The sequence below is a fragment of the Armigeres subalbatus genome, unplaced genomic scaffold, assembly GCF_024139115.2.
Source record: "Armigeres subalbatus isolate Guangzhou_Male unplaced genomic scaffold, GZ_Asu_2 Contig1745, whole genome shotgun sequence".
NCBI classification, from domain to species: Eukaryota; Metazoa; Arthropoda; class Insecta; order Diptera; family Culicidae; genus Armigeres; species Armigeres subalbatus.
In genome coordinates, this window is record NW_026942556.1 from 133317 (window position 1) to 157223 (window position 23907).

The 23907-nt window shown below is 45.2% G+C and overlaps 1 protein-coding gene across 3 annotated transcripts in view; it reads right to left on the bottom strand.

The window, feature by feature from the left end:
- LOC134203298 (moesin/ezrin/radixin homolog 1-like) overlaps positions 1 to 23907 on the bottom strand; it is a 142186-nt gene that overhangs the window by 106240 nt on the left and 12039 nt on the right. Inside the window, exon 1 of one of the 3 annotated variants that reach the window (XM_062678178.1) lies at positions 7118 to 7857. The exons of 1 other annotated variant lie outside the window; for it this stretch is intronic. The gene's annotated coding sequence lies outside the window, so the exon portion shown is untranslated. Of the gene's footprint in view, positions 1 to 6721; positions 7089 to 7117; positions 7858 to 23907 lie in introns of those variants that run through there. One more of the 3 variants, XM_062678179.1, reaches the window with a different exon arrangement.

Sequence of the window (23907 nt, forward strand, 5' to 3'; positions counted from 1 at the left end):
ACCAATTGTAAGTACGAATTGTTGTTATAGTCCTGCATATAATTGACTGATCATTAAAATTTACAGCTTTGAGCTGATCTCATCAGGGCAAATTGATGAGTTTTGCTGAAAAGACCTCCGAAAAGTAACCCCACCAGTAGCAACCCATAACAATCTCAAAGAATTGTTCACCACGTCGGTGCCAGCATGCAGCAAGGATCTTTTGTTCGCCAGACTCGATCGAAAACCCGAGCGATGCAAGATGCGGTTACCAGGCGTTCCCAACCCACTGGTAATGATGGTGCACAGGAGCAATTGAACGACACGGAGTCAAGCGGTGAGTTCGAACCGTCGGTTATTGATATTGAGCACGGTGATGATCACGATTGCGCGAAATGTACGCGGCCCAACAATGCCGAGTTGTATATGGTAAAGTGCGGAGATTGCAAGCACTGGTACCATTTCTCGTGCGCGAAAACGGATAAAGCTACAGCGCGATCCAAGGACTACATTTGTGCGAAATGTTTGTCGAAGGTTCCCCTGCCCCCCGCCGGCTCCAGGACCGGAGGATCCAGCGTTTCAAGTTTGCGAAGAGCCCAAATCGCCAGAGATCTTCAGCGGTTGGAAGAAGAAAGGTTGCTGGTTGAGAAAGCTATGACCGAAAAGCTGGAGAGGGAGAAGGAATACATAGCCCGAAAGCATGAGCTGCTTCGTCAGCAGGACGAAGATGCGGCAAGTATGCGGAGCGGCCAAAGCATTCCAAGTCAAGCGGGCAGTCGAGAGAAGGTTGAAGCCTGGTTCAAGAAACAGCAGATATCCTGTGGATCGAATCGTCTGGACATCCATGAAGCCCCATCAAGTCAACCCGCAGTACCAGCTGGGACATCAACTCCCCTAGAAATCAGTGACGTCACTGATGTTGTTTTCCAGCGAGCTGCAGCTGGAGTCACAGAATCGATACCCCGCACTATCGACAGCATTTCCATCGGAGATAGCCCAGGAGTGGAAGATGTAAATCAACTACCAGGTCTGCCGCAACGAAATGCAGACCGACAGTCGAATGACCCTCTTCTACCTATGGTGAACATCCAACCGTTCATTCATCTTCTTACCGAAGTCGATCCTACGAAGTCTGATGTTGCCCCGGTTTCAAACCCTACGAAATCAGGCACGATTCCGAAGATCTCTCCCAGGCTGATGGGAAATCCTCTACCGTACGCTGTATGGCAGCAACAGACGAGTGAGCTGCAGCGCCGAGAGCAACGTGAACGGGAACTCGTTCTGCTTCTGAAGCGTGCCGAGGATCAGCGAGGACAGGATAGACAACGTTTGCAAGACATCGAAGCTATTCTGCAACGGCAGCAAGACGTCGAGAGGCAGCATCAGAAAGAGAACGACGTACGGAGGAAACGCGAAGTGGACCTAGTCAACCGACTCAAGCTTTACGAACAACAGTATGCTCTGGAACAATCGAGACGAGATGAGGAGAAGCAAAAGTTCTTGGCGAGGGAACAGCAGCTGGTTGAGCAACTGGAGTTACTGCGTCTGCAGAGCGTGCAACTACAGGCAGCGGAACAGGTCGAAGAATCTCTGATAGCATCCGACCAACATGGTTTGCCCGTGAGTACCAACCCACTCACGGCTCCGGTAAGTGACCTACATGTAGATGGGGGGAACAATGTAGAGCCAAATAGACCGATTAACCAGAATAGCAGAGTAGGGTCACCCCAAGCGCAATCTGTAACTCCAAAGCTAGGGCATTCTGTAGTAAACTTGTTAAGACAGCAACAGTTCGCACCGAACCTTTCTCCGGGCCTGAGAGGCTTTGAATCCGCCTATCAACAACCGATGCTACTGGGACCTACACCGCAGCAACTGGCAGCAAGGCAAGTCATCTCGAGAGAGCTTCCCGTATTCAGCGGCGACCCCGTCGAGTGGCCGCTTTTCATCAGTAGCTACAATCATTCCACCGAGGCGTGTGGCTACACTTCTTCAGAAAACTTGCTGCGTTTACAACGATCCCTGAAAGGAGCCGCCAAGGAAGCAGTCAGCAGTTTTCTCTTGCATCCGTCAACCGTTCCGCAGATTCTGTCTGTTCTGGATGATGGATCATCTGCAACTCTCGTGGAGCAAACGCTTGCAAACGAGCTAGGAGTGAGCGGAAGCGCGCATTCCTTGTGCATCCATTGGACGAGTGGAATAAATAAGCGAATAGCGACGAAGCAGCTGGAGTCGTTGAGTATCTCGGAACCCGGATGCGAAAACCGCTTACTTCTCTCCGAGGTATACACTGTCGAGAACCTAGGACTGCCTGAACAATCGCTGGACTTCGAGCAGCTAGCAAAGGAGTTCAAACACTTGCGAAACCTACCGGTCAAGAGTTTCCATAGAGCCGTTCCTGGATTGCTAATAGGACTGAGTAATTCGCACCTGCTGACCACAACGAAGCTTCGAGAAGGTAACGAGAGCGAACCAGTCGCCGCAAAGACTCGCATTGGATGGGTCGTATGTGGTCAGGTACGAGGGGGAGAACATTCGTTCAAGCACCGGCAGATGTATATATGCACAGATTCGCCGGATCAAGATCTCCATGATTACGTACGTGAGTTTTTCTCCGTGGAGAGCCTGGGAGTTTCTGTTGTTCCAAACCTGGAAGGGGATGAAGATCAACGAGCTCGCCGAATCCTCGAGGAGAAAACAATCCGGACGGCAGATGGGAAATATGAAACCGGGCTGCTTTGGAAAGAAGATTCCTTCGAATTCCCAGACAGCAGACCAATGGCTGAGCGACGATTGAAGTGCCTCGAAAGACGTTTGGAAAAGGATCCGCAACTTTGCAACAGCGTTCATCAGCAGGTGGCAGACTACGAGTCCAAAGGCTACATCCACGTAGTAACGAAGGAAGAGATGGCAGAGTTCGACCCGCGGCGCACTTGGTACCTACCACTGGGCGTTGTCTTGAACCCAAATAAACCAGGAAAGGTACGAGTCATTTGGGATGCAGCAGCAAAAGTGAGTGGCGTGTCGTTGAATACGACGCTCCTCAAAGGACCGGACCTATTGACTCCGCAGCTGTCGGTAACCTTCAAATTTCGTGAGCGAGAAGTGGCATTTTCCGGCGATATACAAGAGATGTTTCTTCAAGTCGGAATCAGAAAAGAGGATCGTAGCGCTCTGCTGTTCGTCTACCGCAATTCCCCAAGCGAACCCATGGTGACGATGGCGTCTGATGTCGCTATCTTCGGGGCAACGTGTTCTCCAGCGCAATCACAGTACGTGAAGAACCTAAATGCCACGGAGAATGAGCAAGAATATCCCAGAGCAGCAGCGGCCATCAAGAATAAACACTATGTGGACGACTACCTCGACAGCGTCGACACGGAAGACGAGGCCGTTGAATTGGCGTTGGAAGTGGCGAAGGTACATCAAAGAGCGGACTTTCGGATACGCAACTGGGTGTCGAACCGATCCTCGGTTTTGGACGCGATCGGTGCAGTGAGTCCAGCTGCTGTTAAGGACCTTTCGATGAAGAGCCTGAGCGGTTTCGAACGCGTCCTCAGGATATCTTGGATACCGAGGGAGGACCTGTTCTGTTTCACGACAAACCTACGAGATCTTGGAACACTCGTGGAAGCCAACGTTGCGCCGACAAAGAGGAAGATGCTGAGCTTCGTCATGAAGATCTACGATCCGTTGGGGTTGGTCGGTTCCCTGATTATCCAAGGAAAAATATTACTGCAAGACGTGTGGAAGGTGAAAGTGGATTGGGATCAACAGATACCCAGCGAACTATTTAAACGTTGGAAGTCGTGGTTGCAAGTTTTGAAGGAGCTGAACTCCGTTCGAATCCCTCGAAGCTACTTTCCTGGATATGATCCGGCCTGTTATGATGACCTAGAGCTTCACATATTCGTGGATGGAAGTGCACAAGCCTATTCTGCCGCGGCGTACTTTCGCGTCAAAGATCGAGGGCAGATACGATGTGCCTTGGTTGCTTCCAAAACAAAGGTAGCTCCGCTTCAGATAGTTTCGATTCCACGAATAGAACTGCAAGCGGCCGTGATTGGTGCACGTCTGCGCAAAGCGATCGAGGATGGCCATTCGATTCAGGTTAAACGCACATACTTTTGGAGCGACTCCAGCAACGTTGTATCGTGGATCAAGTCAGACACCCGTCGATACCGGCAGTATGTAGCGTTCAGAGTCAACGAAGTATTGAACCTGTCCAAAGTTGAAGAATGGCGTTGGCTTGGGACGAAGAACAATGTTGCAGATGAAGCTACGAAGTGGGGGAAGGGTCCGAATTGCAATCCTGAGAGCCGATGGATGTGTGGACCTGCCTTCCTTTATGAAGCTGAAAACGATTGGCCGAAGCACAAACCCAAGAAAACGGACGAAGCGGAAGAGCTGAGACCTGCGTACGTGTGCAGTCACTTGCTGTCTGTGCCGATGATCGACCTGTCGAGATTCTCAAAATACGAGCGACTACTTCGAAGCGTGGCCCACATGTTCCGGTTCAGTGAGAAACTTTCGCAACGAATCGGAAGGTCAACGTTCGACGATTCTGGAACAATTAGTCGTGAAAACCTGCGGAGTGCGGAAGAGTATCTGTGGCGACTTGCGCAGTCAGACTGTTATTCGGACGAGGTGGCTACGTTGAAGCGGAACATGGAACGCGATCCGGAAAACCAACAACCGTTGTGTCGGAGTAGTCCACTAGTTAATCTTCCGCCCGTCATGGATGAGCATGAGTTGATGCGTGTAGATGGTCGTATTGGAGCTGCGGATTGTCTGGAATATGATGCCAAGTTTCCGGTTATTCTACCTCGAGGACATCCGGTGACCGATCTTCTGCTAGAGTTCTACCACCGAAAGTTTCGTCACGCCAACAACGAGACGGTTGTGAACGAAATAAGGCAGAAGTTCTACATCCCGAGGTTGAGAACGCTGATACGAACCGTAGCGAAACGCTGTCAATGGTGCCGTGTACAGAGCCAAACCTGTAGTGCCAAAATGAGCCAACTACCTCGATTTCGAACAACGCCCTTCGTACGACCATTCACATTCGTAGGAATCGACTACTTTGGACCCTACTTTGTGAAGAACGGTCGCAGTGCTGTCAAGCGGTGGGTCGCAATCTTCACGTGTCTAACGGTCCGCGCGATCCACCTGGAGTTGGTGTATTCCCTAAGTACCGACTCGTGCAAGAAGGCAGTTCGACGGTTCATCGCTCGAAGAGGAGCACCGCAAGAGGTGTATACCGACAATGGCACGAACTTCATTGGCGCGAGCAGAGAGCTTGAGGATGAACTGCGAAGTATCAACGGGACCCTGAGTAGTACCTTTACGGACGCGAACACTAAGTGGCGGTTCAATCCACCGTTAGCCCCGCATATGGGCGGATGTTGGGAGCGGATGGTACGCTCCGTAAAGACCGCCCTCGGTACATTACCGATGTCGAGGAAAATGGACGACGAGTCGTTCATGACATTGTTAGCCGAAGCGGAGCATTTATTAATTAATTACAGATTAATACCTAAATTAAAGTAGAACTGTCAAACATAAAAGTTATTGTGAATTAAAATTACCAAGTACGAGACCAATTGTAAGTACGAATTGTTGTTATAGTCCTGCATATAATTGACTGATCATTAAAATTTACAGCTTTGAGCTGATCTCATCAGGGCAAATTGATGAGTTTTGCTGAAAAGACCTCCGAAAAGTAACCCCACCAGTAGCAACCCATAACACATATACTTTTTATTACATCAAAATGATCGTTGAATAATTTCAAAACTTTTGTCAGTTGGGTTTTGCGAAATTCGGTTCCTTTATGCGTCAAATCATCGGAGAGAGGTACTGAGAAGCGCAAATTTTAGTTATACAATAGTTTAGTATTTAGAGCTTAATTCAAATTTGGGAAATAGTTGGTCCACAAAATTTTCTAGGAACATTCCTTGATAAATTCCAAAGAGATTGTCAGTTGGGATAAGCGAAATTCTTTCCCAATTCCGAGTTATAGACATTTCACTATAAAAATAGCGCTCTACCGCGAGAGCTTCCCTCAGACCTAATGGAATAGTGTAGGTTCAAGTTCCACCGGCAGCCAAATCTTTTTTCGCAATATCTCATAAGAATACCCTAAAATGGCAAACTTAACTAAGTGTATCAAAATGGAACATTTTCTCCAAGAAAAATAAAAATCCCTCACAAGTCATCAATCAAGAAAAACTGAAAATTATGCACAAATTTTGGGGACAGTTTCATTCTGGAGGGCTGTTCCATTCTGTTCCATTTTTTCTCTCAAAAATCTAGTTGCTCCTTTTATAAATGCAACAGTAAAAACATAATCAAATTTGGTGACGCAAAGGTTAGCCATAGGAATCATCTAAAAATCGATAAATTATACAAACAAACAATTTCATTTGGTTACGATTCTTTGCTCTAACGAAGATAGATTTCATCTTCGCTTGTTAATAATTATTAATCAATTCGAGTGCATCCCAACACTACCTAATCCCGAATTATAGCAAATGAACTTTTGTTTTTTTTTTGCCTTTCACGTATTTTTTAATACAAGCTTCCTCTTCTACCTTGATGCTGATTTATAGTTCCAACAGTAGCTGCTATGCTAAACACGATTGCTCAATACCGTCTCCGGTTTTTAATTGGAATGTGTTTTCAAAGGTATGTATGTTTCCTAACAACTTTTTTACAAACTCTAGTGAGAGCAATATCTTACAGAGTAACAAGTTGCACCGGTTTTGTGTCGTTGCGGTGCTTTACTATCCGGTGAAATATCTCGCATCTGATTTACACACCGCTCACAGCATTGCTGGTCTAACTGATGGTAAATAGGGACCTCCAATCCAAAGCCCAATCGACGGGTAACAAAACAGTCGTTATCGCGATTCACTTGCACTTGCGTCAACGTTTAATAACCGATTCACATGGCCAAAGCATCATTCGGATCTCATTATAAGTCGATAGGATCTCCGCACATAATCCGCTCTATTGCAGAGTAACTCCCAGTGGACGGATGGCGATGAGATAAAACTCACTCGCGTGACCAACCGTGTCCAATAGGTGACGAACCTCGCCGTTCGTTGCAGCTATTCAACCAGCCAGATGCACTTACTCGTTATAAAACCATTCATAAACGAACAGCGTAGCAGCGATCTAATGATAATAAACACTGCACCACTACTTCGGCATCATCCGCTTTGGGGGCAACAACAACAACAACAGCAACTATTCAACACTGACCGAGACTGCATCGGCAAAACATCGCAATTACAATCACTGCAAAAAGCAAGTTAGTACTTCTGCTTCTCTTTCTTCTTCGTCGTCGTCGTCACCGCCGTGTTCGCAACAGGTACAATCAAAGTCTTGGTCCCGCGCACTGTTTTCTCCGCGTGGATATTTTGTACAATCTTTCTCGCTCGATCCCTTTCTCTAGGCAGCATCGAGTTTCACTCGTTCCGTTCCTTCCCGAGCTCCACCGCGCGCTTGTGTGTATGTCCCGCCACCACACCTGTGTGTAAAAGACTATTTTACGGCCTCCACGTCCGTCCGCCCGTGCTCGCGAAACACCACCCAGCACGATGAGACTTTGTTATCTCGCGTCGTCAGCTCGCTGCTGCGAGTTTGTTCTCTTCCTCCGACTTCTCGCCGTTCGACATAGAAACCCTTTTTTCGGTTCCAGCTATCTTTTTTTCGCGCTTTGCTGTCGGAATTCTTCAAATAGCTCCGATGACGCAATTCGGACGACACATCACACCGGTAAAGACCTCTGAGATTGGGAGATTTACGGGGGGAAATGTTTCGCGCGGTACACGGTCCTAACACGGTTCCAGCACGACGTTCCAGCGGCGACTGTCGTCGTCCTCTGCCGGACGGACGACCGACGGTCGTTCGTTGGGCATTGCATATTCGTATACGATGACGATCTTTAGCTATATGACCAACAATCTAGACCAACATTTGAAAAGGGCGTAACAGCCAAAATTTATTACTGCTGATTCCTCGTCTACATATATAGATATATATGTGGACAAAGAATCAGAAGGAATAATTTTTGGCTGTTACGCCCTTTTCAAATGTTGGTCTAGCAATGTGCGCAGCGCACCCAACCACTATGAGTAATTTGAATATTCTGTGGGAGGATTTGAAGTTATCTTCTCGAACATTCTTTAAGGGGTCAACACCTAAGTCAAACTATTTTGGATGTGTCGATGATTTCACAGTTGAGATCTTGGCTAAGTTTTCATCTAATATATTAACCATCTTATACCCGTTGGCAAATTAGAATATGAAGAAAAATGACGATGAAGCCCTTGCCAAAATTCCAAAAAAGATAAATGACTTTGCACTAACAATCAAATATAGCTTTTTTTGTTTATAACTTTTATATTTGGAAGCTTTCCACAAATCAAATCAATGTTCTAATGAAACAATGACAATACCAAAATCACAAATTGAAGCGCAAAGTCAATTCTAGCCACCCCATCCCCCATAGTTCCACAGCAGAGTTCGACCAGCGAGCGTGTGCACACCAACCAATCCAGATTGGCGTTGACGATTGTCTCGGAGCTGGAGCGGTTCCGTATCAACAGCTACAATTTCGAAAATTTACCGATTCCCCACTGCCTATGTGTAGCACCTATTGTACGGCATCCAATGCACTCTGGCCGGGCCTTCGCTTTCCTATGAGTCTGCTGAAGTCGGAACCGAACAACAGGTTAGAGACTCTTTGGTTTACATTCGTCGCCGGTCGACGCGACTGTTTGGCACAGGCTTTGAAAGTTGATATTCACCTCTCACCTCGACCCCCCTCGATGCTTCGTCGTCACCATCTGTCACTCGGAGTGACTAGCTGGCTTCGCTGGACTGGACCTGATGGGACATTTGACGAATTACCTCTATGGCGCAACCTGCTGTTGCATTGTTGCTTCTCGCAGTGTGTGCAACAAACGGGGACCGGATTAGCGAGCGTTGGTAGTCAGTCGGTGTGTAAATATGTTGAGACCCTTCGATCGGCGACGAAGTTGACAGTGTAGAGTGGAATGCAAATAATATATCGCACTGATGTTGACCTTATTCGAGAATGCTGAATGGGGTGCCACTTTGGATGTGCGAATGGTTGAACAAATGAACGATCGGTGCCAGTGAATGTGCAGAGCAAGTGCAGTGCGTTCTGATGTTGTTCAAAATTTAAGGAAATACAAACGAAAAAATGAAATATTGAATAACAGGAAAATGTTAGCATAACAAGTTAATGAAAATCTTGACTTTTTGTAACATTTGTTTTAAAATAATTTGAATTGCATTTTGATAAATATAAATGTGCATTTTGACCTTTTTTTTTGTTCATCAGATGTTACAGCAGCGGGGCTCAAGTAAGTCTTGCGTAGGATTGCCAATCCGGAGATGGCGAGTTCGATTCTCGGTCCGGAATATTTTCGAGTAGGACTCCCTGGGCATCCATTGCACTTGCCACACAAGATACATACTCATGCAATGGCAGGCATAGAAAATCAATCAATTATTAATTGAGGAAGTGCTAATAGAATACTTACTTAGTTAAAAAACAGGCCAAGTTGCCGTTGAACAGCGGTTCTCAACCTTTTTCTCGAGAGGTACCCCTTCGAACTTCTCAATTCGTTGAGGTACCCCCTTTTTCAGTATAAACAAAAATAAGCGTAACTCATAAGATACATGAAAAAGAGTCCTGAAAACTATCGAGTCTCTTGAAAGGAGATTTCAGAGACTTTTGAAAGGAGGCTTCCGAGCTTTTCGAAAGGAGGTTTCTGAGCCTCTTGAGAGGGGGTTTCCAAGCCTCTGGAAAGGATGCATCCGAGCCTCTTAGAAGGAGGCTTCCGAGCCACTTGGAAAAAAGCTTCCCCAGTAACAATTTGTTTTTATGATGGTTTTATAGCACTCTTGTGGAGTGAATTATGGCATTCAAGAGCGTTATAAAACTCAGAATGTTACTTGGGTTTTCATCCTCTGGAAGGGGCCTTCCGAGCCTCTTGAAAGGAGGCTTCCGAGCCTCTTGAAAGGAGGCTTCCGAGCCTCTTGGAAGGAGGCTTCCGAGCCTCTTGAAAGGAGGCTTCCGAGCCTCTTGGAAGGAGGCTTCCGAGCCTCTTGGAAGGAGGCTTCCGAGCCTCTTGGAAGGAGGCTTCCGAGCCTCTTGGAAGGAGGCTTCCGAGCCTCTTGGAAGGAGGCTTCCGAGCCTCTTGGAAGGAGGCTTCCGAGCCTCTTGGAAGGAGGCTTCCGAGCCTCTTGGAAGGAGGCTTCCTAGCCTCTTGGAAGGAGGCCGCTGAGCCCCTTGGAAGGAGTCTTCCGAGCCTCTTGGAAGGAGGCTTCCGAGCCTCGTGGAAGGAGGCTTCCGAGCCTCTTGGAAGGAGGCTTCCGAGCCTCTTGGAAGGAGGCTTCCGAGCCTCTTGGAAGGAGGCTTCCGAGCCTCTTGGAAGGAGGCTTCCGAGCCTCTTGGAGGAGGCTTCCGAGCCTCTTGGAAGGAGGCTTCTGAGCCTCTTGGAAGGAGGCCTGAGCCTCTTGGAAGGAGGCTTCTGAGCCTCTTGGAAGGAGGCTTCTGAGCCTCTTGGAAGGAGGCTTGAGCCTCTTGGAAGGAGGCTTCTGAGCCTCTTGGAAGGAGGCTTCCTGAGCCTCTTGGAAGGAGGCTTCCGAGCCTCTTGGAAGGAGGCTTGAGCCTCTTGGAAGGAGGCTTCTGAGCCTCTTGGAAGGAGGCTTCCGAGCCTCTTGGAAGGAGGCTTGAGCCTCTTGAAAGGAGGCTTCTGAGCCTCTTGAAAGGAGGCTTCTGAGCCTCTTGAAAGGAGGCTTCCGAGCCTCTTGAAAGGAGGCTTCTGAGCCTCTTGAAAGGAGGCTTCTGAGCCTCTTGAAAGGAGGCTTCTGAGCCTCTTGAAAGGAGGCCTGAGCCTCTTGAAAGGAGGCTTCTGAGCCTCTTGAAAGGAGGCTTCCTGAGCCTCTTGAAAGGAGGCTTCTGAGCCTCTTGAAAGGAGGCTTCTGAGCCTCTTGAAAGGAGGCTTCTGAGCCTCTTGAAAGGAGGCTTCTGAGCCTCTTGAAAGGAGGCCTGAGCCTCTTGAAAGGAGGCTTCTGAGCCTCTTGAAAGGAGGCTTCTGAGCCTCTTGAAAGGAGGCTTCTGAGCCTCTTGAAAGGAGGCTTCTGAGCCTCTTGAAAGGAGGCTTCCGAGCCTTTTGAAAGGAGGCTTCCGAGCCTCTTGAAAGGAGGCTTCCGAGCCTCTTGAAAGGAGGCTTCCGAGCCTCTTGAAAGGAGGTTCCGAGCCTCTTGAAAAGAGGCTTCCGATCCTTTCGAAAGGAGGCTTCCGAGCCTCTTGAAAGGAGGCCTCCGAGCCTCTTGAAAGGAGGCTTTCGAGCCTCTTGAAAGGAGGCTTCCGAGCCTCTTGAAAGGAGGCTTCTGAGCCTCTTGAAAGGAGGCTTCTGAGCCTCTTGAAAGGAGGCTTCTGAGCCTCTTGAAAGGAGGCTTCTGAGCCTCTTGAAAGGAGGCTTCTGAGCCTCTTGAAAGGAGGCTTCTGAGCCTCTTGAAAGGAGGCTTCGGAGCCTCTTGAAAGGGGGCATGAGAGCCTCTTGAAAGGAGGCTTCTGCGCCTCTTGAAAGGAGGCTTCTGAGCCTCTTGAAAGGAGGCTTCTGAGCCTCTTGAAAGGAGGCTTCTGAGCCTCTTGAAAGGAGGCTTCTGAGCCTCTTGAAAGGAGGCTTCTGAGCCTCTTGAAAGGAGGCTTCCGAGCCTCTTGAAAGGAGGCTTCCTGAGCCTCTTGAAAGGAGGCTTCTGAGCCTCTTGAAAGGAGGCTTCCGAGCCTCTTGAAAGGAGGCTCTGAGCCTCTTGAAAGGAGGCTTCCGAGCCTCTTGAAAGGAGGCTTGAGCCTCTTGAAAGGAGGCTTCCGGGCCTCTTGAAAGGAGGCCTGAGCCTCTTGAAAGGAGGCTCTGAGCCTCTTGAAAGGAGGCTTCTGAGCCTCTTGAAAGGAGGCTTCTGAGCCTCTTGAAAGGAGGCTTCTGAGCCTCTTGAAAGGAGGCTCTGAGCCTCTTGAAAGGAGGCTTCCTGAGCCTCTTGAAAGGAGGCTTCTGAGCCTCTTGAAAGGAGGCTTCCTGAGCCTCTTGAAAGGAGGCTTCCTGAGCCTCTTGAAAGGAGGCTTCTGAGCCTCTTGAAAGGAGGCTTCTGAGCCTCTTGAAAGGAGGCCTGAGCCTCTTGAAAGGAGGCCTGAGCCTCTTGAAAGGAGGCTTCCTGAGCCTCTTGAAAGGAGGCTTCTGAGGCCTCTTGAAAGGAGGCCTGAGCCTCTTGAAAGGAGGCCTGAGCCTCTTGAAAGGAGGCTTCCTGAGCCTCTTGAAAGGAGGCTTCTGAGCCTCTTGAAAGGAGGCTCTGAGCCTCTTGAAAGGAGGCTTCCTGAGCCTCTTGAAAGGAGGCTTCTGAGCCTCTTGAAAGGAGGCTTCCTGAGCCTCTTGAAAGGAGGCTCTGAGCCTCTTGAAAGGAGGCTTCCGAGCCTCTTGAAAGGAGGCTTCCGAGCCTCTTGAAAGGAGGCTTCCGAGCCTCTTGAAAGGAGGCTTCCGAGCCTCTTGAAAGGAGGCTTCCGAGCCTCTTGAAAGGAGGCTTCCGAGCCTCTTGAAAGGAGGCTTCCGAACTTCTTGAAAGTAGGCTTACGTGCCTTTTGAAATTAAAATTCAAGATTTCAATTCAGAAACATATTCTTAATATATTATTCAACATTTTGTTTCGATCAGGTAGATTGTATCTGAAGATTTTTTTTATTTTTGTCACAGAGCTCTTCATACACTGTGCGGGTTGTGGTTGGTAGGATTCAATAGGCTTCGATTGACGGATCGTCGTGCATATTATTTATGATACAAAGTTTTAAAATAAGAAATTATACAATTATCAAAAATTCACCAATATTTTTTTCTTAAATTTTTTAAAAACTTAATAACTTTAATAACCGCCATTACGCATTTTTGCCCTCGGTACCTCCTGGGGTCAGCGAAGGTACCCCCAGGGGTACATGTACCCCAGGTTGAGAACCGCTGATGAAGAAGCTGAAGAGGTTTGGGAAAACTGCACCCAGAAGTTGGGAAAACTGCTGAAGAAGAAGCCGAGTCAAAAATACTAATATAAATATGTTCTTGAGCTTTAACAAAAACAAAATTGATAACGAAAATCTAACCGAATGGAAAGTTGAAAACCCAGAAAAAAATCTTAGGAAATCACCAAATCACTTCCGAGGGAAGTTTCTCGAAATTTCTGGGATAAGTTTCCTCAACCTCCGGGGAAAATTTCCCCAGCTTCCGGGGTAAGTTTCCTCAACCTCCGGGGGAAGATTCCTCAACTTCTGGGTGCAGTTTTCCCAACTTCTGGGTGCAGTTTTCCCAAACCTCTGGGGTAAGTTTCTCCAACCTTCGGGAGAAGTTTCCCCAACTTTCGGAGGAAGTTTCCCCAAATTCCGGGAGAAGTTTCATCAACTTTTGGAAAAGGTTTCCTTAACTTCGGGGGTAAGATTCCCCAACATCAGGGGGAAGTTTTCTCAACTTCCAGGGGAAGTATCCTTAATTTTCGGGGGAAGTTTCCATAACTTCAGAGTGAATTGTTAACAGGATAGGAAGCTTCCTAACTTCAGGGGGAAGTTTCTCCAACATTCGGGGGAAGTTTTTGCACCTTCGGGGGGAAGTTTCCCCAACTTCCAGAGGATTTTTCCTCAACTTCCAAGGGAAGTTGCCCCAATTTTCGGGGGAAGTTTCCCCAACTTTCGGAGGAAGTTTCCACAACTTCCGGGGGAAAAATCATCAGCTTCCGGCGAATGTCTCCCTATCTTCCGGGAGAAGGTTCCCCAAGTTTATTCAACTTTTGGGAAAGTTTCCAAACTTCTGAAGGAAGAAAAAAAATCATCAGCTTCCGGAGAAAGTTTCCCTATCTTCCGGGAGAAGGTTTCCCAAGTTTTTCAACTTCTGAGAAAGTTTCCAAACTTCTGAAGGAAGATTCCTCAAATTCCGGGTAAAGTATCATCAACTTCCGAGGGAAGTTTCATTAACTTCTGGGGAAAGTTTCCCCAACTTCTGGGAGAAGTTTTCTAAACTTTCAGGGGAAGTATCCTTAATTTCCGGAGGAAGTTTTTCTAACTTCTGGGGGAAGTTTTTCCAACTTCTGAGGGAAGTTTCCTCAAATTCTAAGGGAAGTTTCTCCAACTTCCGGAAGAAGTTTTACCAACTTTCGGAAGAAGTTTTACTAACTTCCGGAAGAAGTTTCCCAAAGTTTCGGGGGAATTTTCCCCAACATTCGGAGGAAGTTCTCCCAAATTCCGGAAGAAGTTTCATCAACTTTTGGGGAAAGTTTCCTTAACTTCGGGAGGAATTTTTTTCAACTTCTGGGTGAAGTTTTCCCAACATTCAGGCGAAGTTTCCCATCTTCTGGGGGAAATTCCCCCAACTTTCGGGGGAAGATTTCCTAATTTCTAAGGGAAGTTTTCCTTACTTCCAGGCAAAGTATCTTTTTGGGGGAAGTTTCCCCAACTTCTCGGGGAAGTTTTCTTAACTTCCAGGGGAAGTATCCTTCTGGGGGAAGTTTTCTTAATTTCCAGGGAAAGTTTCCTTCTGGGGGAAGTTTTCTCAACTTGCAGGGGAAGTATCCTTAATTTCCAAGGGATGTTTCCATAACTTAAAATAGACTACATTTCGCGGTCCCTCTTACCCAGCAGCTCCTATCACTACCTCCCCGTGGCGCTGGCCGGGATACGAGCAACCTTAGGGGAGATCGGGTAACCAATCCCGGTAGGAACTATGATCGTATGCTGACAGGGAAGAGGGGATTTGCTCCTCTCTGGAAGTGCAAATCTGTTCGAGCGTCTGCCTTCCATGTTAGAAGCGGCTGATCATCGTCCGAGTGCAACGAAGGACTCGTGTCAGCATCGAGAAGGCAGTCCCTTCAAAGCGATGTAGCTAGCGCAACCCTGGTAAGGTTCTACAGCTACCAAGAAAGGCCAAAGTAGAGTAAATGGTATGATTTAACGGCGACAGGCCCGGTAACGAATAAAGGACAACGATTGGAAAGTCGGATCTTGGAACGTGAGAACTTTGAATGAACCCGTACGTGTTGGACTCCTGGCTCGTGAGCTGCAGAAGGTCGTCGTGAGTGTGGAAGCAATCCAGGAAATACGATGGCCCAGAACTGGAGAATTCCGGGCGCATCTACTATAGCGGCGGAAACAGAGCATAACGTGGAGTTGGCTTTATGGTGATCGGGAAGCAGATGAAGCTTTTTCTTTAATTTTATGGAGCCGTTTTTTTAATTCTAGATTAAGTTCAACACCGGTATGGAAAGGAGCTTGAGGAGCTCCCTTCGCGGTCCAACCAAGGGTTCCGCCACGATGCATGATTGTGTGCTGATGAAAGAGGGAAGGGTGGGCCGGAGGGCCCCCTCTTGCGTGCCAACCTAGGGCTCGCCAGTTGCCTTTCTTATAACTATTTTTATATTACCCTAATACTTAAAAAAAAACAAACTAATTGTAAAAACAGATAAAATAAACGAAATAAACGATAAAATGAATAAAAGATGATGACACTTTTCAAACATCCACGGGTGTTACTAGGGTCCGCCTAATGGGAAGAAGACGCTTCCATGTAAGTAATAAACGCTTGCTAAAGAATCGGCTTCTATGTTTCCCCTGATGCCACAATGGTCGGGGATCCAGACGAGACACGTATTTGGTGCCATAGCCGCCAGTATTCCTTGGGTCCAAGGGTGTCTAGGAGTGTCGCTCTGGAGAGCAGCGACGACGCTAGCTGAATCTCTAAAGATTGCGATCGGTTTGTTGGCCGGAACTGTGGCTGCGACGAAGATGGCAGCAGCTTCAGCCGAGGAGACCTATTCAAGCCGGAACCGAAAACTTCAAAACCGACACCACGGCTGGAGACTGAACCATCGGTGTATCGGATTTCATGGTTCTGGAATCGTGTCCCCAACAGTTCTAGGAACGATCTTCTCAACTCGTCTGTATTTTCCCCACTTTTAAACCGGGTGACTATGGTGTGGTCGACCCTGGCAGGAGGCATTAGCCAGATTTTTGCTTCGAGCCAGTGGGCTCTCGCCACTGGGGGGAGACTAGTGCCGACCACGTTTCGCAAGATCCGGTCATCCTCGTCGAGGAGAGGGATCCTGCACTCCCCTGAGGTGGCAGCCTTGCTGCAGTTAGCCATTAGGACTCGGTGTCGAAAGGGGAGGATACCGGCGTCAACACAAGCGGCTTCTGCTGGCTTGGAAGGAAGCTGTCCAGAGGCCAACCAAACATAATTTTTGAAGACCGGGGAGAGGACGGTCAATAAATCGCTCCGCGCGGAGCTGGTTAGCTCCAGGCCGTACAGTAGACGACTATCTATAATCTCCTGGTCCACCCTTACCCTGGTGTGTCTGTTGTTAGTCCGATGTTTTTTGGCCAGGGTTTTCATCAGACTAATTCGGGACTTACAGGCCACCTTAACAGCCCGGAAGTGTGGAACGAAGTTAATCGGCGATCGATATCCACTTCAAGGACGCTGAGTTTTAGTTGAAATGTACAGCAATTGAAGTAGGAGAATGTTTTTAATTAATCAAATTAGGCAAATTTCTCAGGTCGTGCAAACTGCGTAAATTTCGTAAAAAACTACATACTGGTTGTGCAAACCGGGAAAATATAATAGAAAAGGTTAGTGAGGGTGTCACCTTCATTTTTTTTAGAAATAAATCATATGTATCTTTTGGAATACGTCTCTCTAATTGATATAATATTTTTTCACATCTTCTGCAGTGTAGCTTCCAGCGAATATTCGCACTTTGCTAGCGGAGCAAATTTCCTATAAATAGTAAATCAATTCCGTTTATTGACACACTGTAAATTTGTTCATCTTTGGTACACATCTACCGCCTACTCACCGCCAGCGTGGCACAATATCTCACCGGTCCGCATCGGGAGTTATCGTTATCAGTGTTGTACACACATTTTTTCTCAATTTGTGTCACCCGCATTCGGTGCTGCCGCGGTACCAAATTGTGTGTAGATTAGGAGCCGGGACGGGTCGGGCCGGTTGAGTACATATCTTGATAAAGTGGGACCGCACACTCGCACTGGACTGTGGAAGTAAGTGTCGTCGTATGCCTATATATGTGTGCTAATGATGCAAACAATTATCTTCCAGCTCGGTGGAGTAAATGGTGATTGCAAAAATTAATTTGCTCTGAACTCTCTTCGCCTTCGGCGGTGCACTGCCGGTGTGCTCAGTAGTTATCTATTTATGACCAGTATTGAACAAACATTTTCTAACTGGAAATTAGAGGGCAAAGGTGCGCCCATCGTAATCGATACCATTACAACAATAATCCACCATCAGATGGTAAGGATAGGAAGCTCATTCAGTAGGATCATTCGCCGTTCAAATCCATCACAAATGGAAATTTTTCTCGCAAACATCACAAATTCCTCCAATTCAGCCGTATCCAAATGATTGGATTTTTCGCGTAAACTGGCGGGCTGTGCTGCGCCAACCATCGAGCAACAACGATCGGCAAAGCAAACAACTTTCACCCGGCTCAGGCGGTGGCATAGTAAGGGAGATGTGTTGCGGCTGGGCCGGCGACGACTCCGTGTCCAACCCCAAGCCGTTCACGCTAGGATGCGATATGTTTTTTTTTTCTATCAACATCAGCGCAGCAGCCAGCAGCATCATCATCATCATCTATACATTAGACATAAGTTCCCCATCGTACATATAGATTGCAGGTACATAGCATCTCTCTGCGTAGTATGTTTGATCGCCACTATGCGATGGTGGCGGGCTACTGATCCGCGTGTCCAAGTCATTACGGATCGGATTCAAAAGTGCGATTCCAATGGCCGTGCTGTGGTGCATACAGACAGAGCGAATGGATTCCTAACCTTTCTATTTGCTTTCCTTTCCGCCATGCAAGGTGACACTTGGTGGGAAAAAGGTTTTAATAGGCGACTTCCGTCTTTTATGTTCGTTTGATTTGCCTCTGTTTTGATTTCCCATCACCAACTGAATGGATCTCAGATTGGATGTAAGTTTTGTCACTGGTTGAATCCATATTGGATTATCGCACGAATCGAGGACAGAAACACATTTTGGCATTCACTATCTTGGATTTTGTTTGTTCCATTCGTTTTCTATTAAGGCAGATATCCCCAAAGTGCGACCCGCGAAGGATTTCAGAAAATGCACTACACCATTACCTGACAAGAGAAGGTTTTCATTGTGCCCATTTTTCGTAGCATTTGGGGATTCTGTCGCACCACTATGTAGTTATTAACATGATTAATGAAATTCATTACTTCATAAATATGGGTCCGTGACGTTAGGCCATAAGTACGTTAGGCATAAGGACGATAGACATAATGTACGGACGTTTGGCATAATCCTGCCTTCTTCGTGTCATAGGCTGTTCTTTGGGTCATTTAATGCCTGACGTCCATTATGCCTAACGTCTTTCTGCCTAACGTATTTATGCTTAACGGGGTATACCCATAAATATTATGTAGGCCTGTTATTATCCCGGGCTATATAAATAGCAAATGTCTGTTTTCCTCTGATTTAGACGAGCTTAATGTTGATCTTCATGTAAGGACACTGCTTCGTAATAAGGATGCGTTCATTCCTATAAACATGTTAGGGATCAGCGAAGTTCAACTGAAAAATTGCTAGAAACTCCAGGAAAAACCCGTTGAACATCAACTATCATGTTAATGTGCTCCGATGTTCATGCAGAAAAGGTTTCAGGAAATTGATAGAAAAACATGGAAGCAAGGTTCAGAATGCAGATTTACTCGATTTTTCTTCAGCACTGCTGGAATGATCACCTGGCTCCAAGAACACTTTTGGAACAGGCTGTCGCTATCTGCGCGACAACTTATAGTGACAATAATCCCTAAAAATAAATGTACGATCATATGATTATAAGGAAAAATACTTTTTGCCAACTGAAGTAAAAATATGGTATATATAAAAAGATGTTTTTCTTCTCAAGTCTGAAAGAGCAGAAACAATTACACCGACTCTTAGTCAGCTACGGCGATAAAACCTGCAGAATTGAATGTCATTACAAGGTGATATTTTTAAAAAATTACTGGAATAAAATATTTTGTTGAAATTTTATTTACAATCAACTCTCTTCATCTCGATGTTCCATATACAGGTTCCTCGATATACAATGATTGAACAGAATGATCGGAACAAGCAAAATTTTATCAAAATTTAAATGATCATAACTCCGTGAAATATCAACCGATTTCTTAGGTTCTGACAGCGTTCGACGGGAAAATAAATCAAGTTTTGGAAAACTTGTTCAAATCCATGGTCAGTCCGCCCGATACCGGAGTTAATCCGGATTATTGGAGGGCATGACAAAAATGCTATTTTTTAAGCGCTTGTATTTTTCACTTGGGTGAAATGTTTACCCTTTTTATATTTTTTTACAGAAACTAGAGCTTTTCCTGAGTTGATTGATATGTTAACGTCACAGATCGGACAACCGTGAAACCGGTTCCACCTATTGTAACACTCACGCTATTGTTCTCGTAGACAGCGTCCTTGCATCAAGTGGTACCCCATGGAATAACGGCTGGCGCAGTGTTTCTGAGCAAATATTTGAATCACAATTATTCTAGAAGTGTGCGTCGGTCCGAAAGTCGCCGTTGGCGACGGCGGTCCAATCTTCTAAATTTCGTAAGGAAAATCTTATGAATTTCTCGGAATTATCTTCTGAGTATTCTTATATTGCGCGGATTATTTAAATTTTGATAAAATTTTGCCTGTCCCGAGTATTCTGTAAACCTTGTACATCCCTATGTCGATGGTTTTCTCGGTCCCTCCAATCTGCATACATTTGGGCATTCTACATCTCGATATCCTCCCTATCTCGATGTATTCTGGTCATATTTTGTTTAGGATGCTCTCTCCCTATGTCGATGTATTCATATTTCTAGATTGCTTTGAGAATAGGTCGTATGTGCAAACGAGAGATTCTCTTTGATCACGCTCTCTTTCGCCAATATATCGGCTAGTTTTGCATGTTTTGCAACATTTCCACTTCAGCATGATAGACAAAGCTATTGTCTTTGGATATCTGCCAAGAAATTCGAAGTAAATTTATGTAAAGTTTTGTAATAATTGAAAAAGAATAGATCCAAAGAGAGACTCTCTTTTGCACATACGACCTATTTTCAAAGCACTCTAGATTTCTAGGCTACTAGTCCATTTTTGGACAATGACAAACACATCAACAAAAAGAGACGACATTTGTTTTGTTATCGTTTTTTTTTTTCACAGCAACCAACAGCAACGAGCTTTTTTCAATGTAGTATCCATTTCAATTTTTCTCCCATTCCTCGATCTCTCTTTATCTCGATGGTCTCTTCAATATCGAGATGTGGAGAAGCGACTGTATATTCAAAATTATATACTATGACTTTAACATTCTGTATGAAATAAAACACAAATATTGAAAATATTGCGGCCGGTTTCAACAGTTCAAAATAGCAATGCGGTCCTTGATAGTAAACATGCTGGGGACCACTGTATTAAGGTAAGCTATCAGACCACCTTTCTTCTAACAATTAGCAATGTTTATTACCGAATCTGTGATTCTAAAATACCTCTCGCGTAACATATAATTAGTGCCTATAAACCAAAACCATGTTTTTTTTTCATTTTTTAGCATAAATGATTCTCTTGCAATTGATTCTTTATGTTAGGTAAAACTCCGTTCTCGATATTTCTTAACACATTTATTATTGCTATTTTGAGTTTCATGAACTATTTGCACCAAAGTCCTTTGTTCGGCGCACTTAACAACCATTCCGTTCACTTTATATTATTTTGTTGGCAAATATGACTTCAAGTATTCCTAAGATTTTCAATAAACCGCATAGCAAAACTGTTGTGGCTAACAAATCCAATGATGCTAATGGTGTTGAGCAAGCGGCTTAAAAGCCAGGTTCCGCATTGTTAGCTATTCGGCCATAATAATTCGTATGTTGCTCGAGAACTGATTGGAGGACAAACTAAACTCACTACAAGCTAAAACGGCAACAGAATAGAACAATGATTTTTTACCGCGCATCTAGAGATATTGCCGGTTTTTGACGAAGTTCTCGGATAAAAATGTTTTCGCTGTCAATATTTGGACATAACTCCCATAAAAAATAGCCATATGTTGACATGATTTAAGTTTTGCTTTTTATAAATTTGCGCCGATTAAAATTTTACCGGAGGCGGCGTGATAGATCATTTTCTGCCAGCGGCGGTGGCGGCGTCACGCTGTTGGTGATCGGCGACGGCGTGGTTTTGCGTAAACTAATTTCAATCGTCAACAATTCATCAGGTTTTTTTTTCGGAAGTTCCTCTTCGAATTCCTCAGGAAGTTTCTCCACGAGACCATCACGAAATTCTTCTGGACAATCCTCCAGATATTTTTCCGCAATTCTTCTAGCAATTCCTCCGAAAGTTTGTTCCTAAGCGATTCCTCCGATTTGTCTGGGAGCTCCTCCATGAATTCCCCAGGAAATTCTTTTATGAATTCCTCCGGAAGTTCCTCCTGCAATTCTTCTAGAAATTCCTTCAGAAGTTCCTCCAAAAGTTCCTTCAGGAATTCCTCCGGAAGCTCCTTCAGGAATTCTTCTAAAAATTTCTCCAGGAATTCCTAGGAAAGTTCCTCCGAAAATTCTTTCTGGAATTCCTACAAAAGTTCCACCAAAATTCCTCCAGGAGATTCTAAGGAAAGGTTTTAAAAGTTTTAATTTAAGAATTCCTTCAGAAGTACCTCCAGGAATTTTTTAAAGAATTTCTTTGAAAGTTCCTCCAGGAATTCTTCCGGAAGTTTCTCCAGACTCCAGGAATTCACCCAGAAACTTCTGCAGGAATTCCTAGAAAAGTTCCTCCAAAAATTCTTCCCGGAATTCCTACAAAAGTTCCATCAAAATTCCTCCAGGAAATCCTAAGGAAGTTTTTTTAAGAATTTCTTCGGAAGTTCCTCCAGGAATTACTCCGGAAACTCCTCCAGCGACTCCTCCGGGAGTTCCCTCAGCAATTACTCCAAGAATTCCTCCAATTTTTCCGGGAGCTACTCCACGAATTCCCCCGGAAATTTCTCCAAGAACTCTTCGGGGGTTCTCATTGAATTCCTCCGGAAGTTCCTCCACGAATTCCTCCGGTAGTTCATCCAGGAATTCCTCCGGAAGATCCTTCAAGAATTCCTCCGGAAGTTCCTTCATGAAATTTTCCGGAAGTTCCTTCAGGAATTTCCTCCAAGAATTCTTCCGGAAATTCCTCCTGGAATTCCTCTGGAAGTTCCTCCAGGAATTCTTCCGGAAACTTCTCCAGGAATTCCTAGGAAAGTTCCTCCAAAAATTCTATTTGGAATTCCTACAAAAGCTCCAGGGAAATTTATCCAGGAACTCTACATAAATTACTTCGAGAACTTTCCAAAAATTTCCACTGACCTCCTTTTGAATCTCACATAGAATTTCTAAACTCAACTCCCATCCAACGCCGGGATTTGTTTAGGAATACATATGGAAATTCAATTGCAAATTTTTCCAGAAAATTCTGATAATCCATAAAAAATATTCCATCTCAGCGGAAATTACTGTAAGAATACTTTTCTATAAACCTCTATAGATTCCCAAAATATTCTCGGAAAATTTGCAAAGGATTTTTTTTTAAATTCCTTAAGGTAAAGGTAAAGCCAAAAAATCCTCCGGAATACACGCTTGACTTTTTGTGTGGGAATATTCAAAGGAGTTCTTAAAAGATTTCATGAAACCAGCCCTGAAGGATTCCTAGAACAAGTTCCTGAAGAAATTGTAATGTGAACTTTTCTGAAAATATGTATTTCAAATAGGATGAACTTACCAGTAAGAATGCTCTTTTTACAAAATTTCCTAAACACATTACACATTACCTAATGGTAATAAGCAATAAACAATAATGGCTTCAGTAGCCATCGGCGTGAAAGAATATATTTGGCGGCGTGGAAAATTTTTATGCGACGTTGCGTCCATGCATTTTTGACGGCAGCGGCGGCGTGAGAAAATCAATGGCGGCGCACAGGTTTTGCAATATACCAAAAATCACAGTTTGAAAAGTTCCCAACACATACCTCGCCGTATTCATGGCAGAAGAATTCATGCAACATTGTCCTTATCCTATGCAGATGGGGACAAAGATTATTTTTATTCTCTTTTGTTCCCACGGAATTAAATTTGCTTTTATGATCGTCTATTTTAGATCAATAACAGACGTTCCTAAGCCACGTTGCTCAAATGGTCACTGTTTTCGGCCTGATCCAAATATTTTATTGGGTAGTCCCCTTTGATCACTGATCACTAGGGAAGTTAAAACAACAACATTGCTAATGACAACAAAATTGTCCTCTCTTGTAAATGTTGGGACATACTCGCAATAAGCGTTTGTCCCAAACTGTAACAGAATAGAACAATGATCGCCTGCCATGCATTTAGAAAAGTAGTCGGTTTTCGATGATGTTTTTATTTGAATGAGTATCAGTCATCATTGTTTAGTCATAAACTTAACCATCTGTTGACATGATTTCTGTTTTACTTCTAAATTATACAAGTTATCGCAGTTTGAAAAGTTCACAACAATTATCTCTCCATGTTTGCTGCAATTAAAATGGAACGCAACATTGTCTTTATCCTTGCTTATTTTTTTCTCGCATTTTTTAGCGACAATTACACTTCTAGCTGATCACCGATTTCACAATTATCTCTATCACTTATCACTTCAACTCAACACTGGGTCTATTCCCTTTTGGTCCCCATGGTGATTAAATTTGCTTCTATGGGACTCTATTTTATATCAAGAACAGACGTTCCTAAGTCACGGTCACTAATCCAAATAGTTTTGC